The following is a 3,548-nucleotide window of genomic DNA, read 5'->3' as shown; positions in this document are numbered from 1 at the left end:
ATCTAACAAAATTTTGCCTTAAAAAGAGTTACAATGACTATCTTTAACGTTTCTTCTAGAAGTTTTATAGTTTTAAGTTTTATAATTAGGTCTGTGATCCATTTTGAGTTACTATACATGATGAGAGGTATGACTTAAAGTTCATTTTATGGATGTCCAATTATTGAAAAGATTCTCCTTTTAACATTGAATTGTCTTTGCACATTTTTCAGAAATTAATTGACCATATATGTGTGGGTTTATTCCTAGACTTTCTGTTCTGTTCCATTAATTTACATCTATCCTTTCAGCAATACTACACTGTTTTGATTACTACAGTTTTGTAAGTCTTAAAATCAATATAATGAAGCTGTCCTTTTTCAATTACACGTATGGTGAACTTTAACTTACCAAAAGAAAAAAGAAGACGAATTCTGAGCCTAAAGTGATCAGGGATCCTGTAGGAGATCAGAGCTCTCTGGATCATAAGCAAAACTATGACATTTTATGCCATTAATTATAGAGAAAACTTATGTTCCAATAAGCAGCTTTCATTACAAAATAACTTCCTTACCCCAAAATACTAGGCTCCCACAAGTCTCCACCTTCATATCCATGCCCATGTACCTCTGGGCAGAATTCAGCTCTTCTTCCTCCACATGGATGAAGTCCATTTCCTCATCTTTGACAGTCACCAATTCCTGGAAGAACAAGCACATTCTTGTAAGACTTGGTAATCCCTGAGAGAAGAGAACGATCTAGAAGAGAAAGTGTTATTTAATTTAAAGGTTAAATCTTTATTTTAACCATTTTATGGAATATTTTTAAATTCCTAAGTATTAGTCTGTGTTAGAGAAAATACTAATAGCTAACATTTATAACAATTGTCTATGTTATTTTCTAAGTCCTTTGAACTACCTCTTGCAATAATAACTATATGAAGTAAGTATTATTGTTAACACTATTTACAGGTGTAAAGATTGGAGCTAAGATTTAGACTCAGGCAGTTCTGACTCCAGAACTATACTCTTAACTATACTCTTCTGCTTCTCACATATTTTACTAAATAAATCTAACATTTGGAATGACAAACAAGTGTTAATTACTAACTACACTGTAGATGGGATAAGGCTCATACATGCAATTTATACTGATTCCTGGAATATTCTGAGCTTTTATAGAAATTCAGCTTGCTATCATGAATGCATATGGAAAGTCATGCTATTCTAAATAGATTTTTCTTCTTTCTCTGTATTTGGGTCCATGACTTTTAGATTTGTCTTGTTATCCTTTAGTAATTAAAGTTGTTCTTAATGAATGGACTTACTAATTTTTATTGAAGATGATCAACTGTTCTAAAATGATTCAAACTCTATGTTTACTTTGAAATAGGTATCATCCCTAACTTACAAGATCATTTGTTTAAAATAAATGTAATAATGTCTGAAAATTGGCTCCAAATGTTGGAGTTCCCCAGAGCTCAGTCCTTAAACCTATTCTCCATTTACTCTTATATACCTATAAACAACCTGTTATTTCTCCTCTTTTTTAAAAAAAAAATAACAAAGTCTCTTTGGTCTTACTAGTCCTTCTAGCTATCACTCTACTCTTTTCTTTTCCTTTACAGTAAAACTCTTCAAAATAGTTGTTTATAGTCTCTGGTTCCAATTTCCACCTATTTTCTTCTAAACCCATCCCAATCTGGCCTTAGCTCCTACTACTCCATGAAATTGTTCTTGGCAGTCATCAATGATCTTCATATTTTTTATGATCAACTCTCCGGCCTCATCTTACTTGACTTAGCAGCAGCATTTAACACAGCTCTTTAAAACACTTGTTTCTATTAGTTACCACGATGCCACACTTTTGGCTTCCCTTTAATTCATTGGCCATATCTTCTCAGTCTCCTTTGCTGGTTCCTCTCCATCTCCTTGATCTCTAAGTGTTGGAGAGCTACAGAATTCAGTAAGAAGATCTCATCTCTTTTCTATCTACACTTATTTTCTTAGTGATCACAGTTTCATACTTTAAAACTCAGATTAATCCCATATTTAAAGCTTCAGCCTGAGCACCCCCGGAGCCTCAAGTCTTCAAGAAAAAATTACTTTGGTTCATTTCTCTACAATGGATTTCTATGAAATGAACCTCTGAAACAAGGTGGAAGAAACAAGGACATACTATAAACACCAAGCTAAGATTTCAGGGGAAGGAAATTAAACTTACACTTACCTGGAACTCAACAGGCAGGAGCTCAACAGTAGATTCCATTTCTTCTGTGCTCTGTTTTTGGGGCACAGAAGCATCCTCAGTAGTCATGACTAGAAGGAGAAGGAAAAAAGCCATAAAAGAGATAAAACTCTATCTTCCTACTTCCAAATTTACTAGGACAAAAGCTATCACAAGCCAGCTGAATTTATTTATATATATATATATAGATATATATAGATAGATAGATATAAATTTATCTATCTATCTATCTATCTATCTATCTATCTATCTATCTCCTACTTTAACTCAAAAAGCTCAGATGAGGATAAAACAAGACAATAAAGTGAAAGTGCTTTGACCAAAAAAGTTAAACTCACATATCCACAATACATCAACTTCTTGAAACAGTCTAACAGGGGTGGAAAAGTATGACCTGCCCTTCATCACAAAAGCAACCACTATAGAATATTTTCCCTTGCGTGGCTTCAGAGGGAATATGGATGAACGCAGAAGTGCTAAAAGAAAAAGATGGGACTAGAGAATGAGCTACAAGAAGCCTGTTTACTGATTCCCACACATGGTGGCTTACTGAGAGTTTCTCTACTTCAGGGCCTTCCCCTGACATGTGTCTGCTTCCCTTTTCTATCATATAGGGACAACTAACCTTTTCAATCTCGTCAAAAGCATTTCCTCCACTTGTCACTACTTCAACTTCATGCTTATTTCTGCAATTCTTACCTTTTCCCCCAACTTTAATGGTTAAATAATCCATGATCAGCTTCTCTTCTTTGTCCTGTTATTGCTTTGACTTTCTCCTTATTCACTGTTTCAGATGAGATAAACATGGATTTTCAGCAATACGTAATCTTTGTGCTTCTTTGTGTAAATCATTCAACTCTGAAGCTCTGGAGAAAGATTTCGATGTTAGGCTTGCCCTCCTCTGGAACTGTCCTGCTCTTTGGAGCATCTCCCTTTACTCCCTCCTACTCCTAGGAAGCTTAGTCCTATGCATTTAAGTTCTAGGGCCTCAGAAGTAATTCTATTTTGCTTGGAACCTTTATTATTTAAGGCTGGAAGACCATCCTCTGGAGTACCAAGATAAGCCACTACATGGCATATCAGGGCAAAAAAAGAGGGTGGTGAACTGTGAGACTCAGTCACACATCTGGTTCCAAATCGTACAGAAACTCCTATGAGACCCTAAATGTCACAAGTGTCCATAAGGTGACCTGTGATTATGGTAGCAATAACTATAATAAGCAGGGCTCCCATAGTTGGTTCATCCTCGCTATTCATAAACACAAAACAGTTGATCAGTTGGGCCCTCACTAGTTCCTTATTTTAAGACCCTGGAAAAATAC

Source organism: Pteropus medius, unplaced genomic scaffold (genome assembly GCF_902729225.1).
Source record: "Pteropus medius unplaced genomic scaffold, Ma_sr-lr_union100, whole genome shotgun sequence".
Classification (NCBI taxonomy): domain Eukaryota; kingdom Metazoa; phylum Chordata; class Mammalia; order Chiroptera; family Pteropodidae; genus Pteropus; species Pteropus medius.
The sequence above is the reverse complement of the archived record's forward strand: the minus strand, read 5'-3'. Positions refer to the sequence as shown.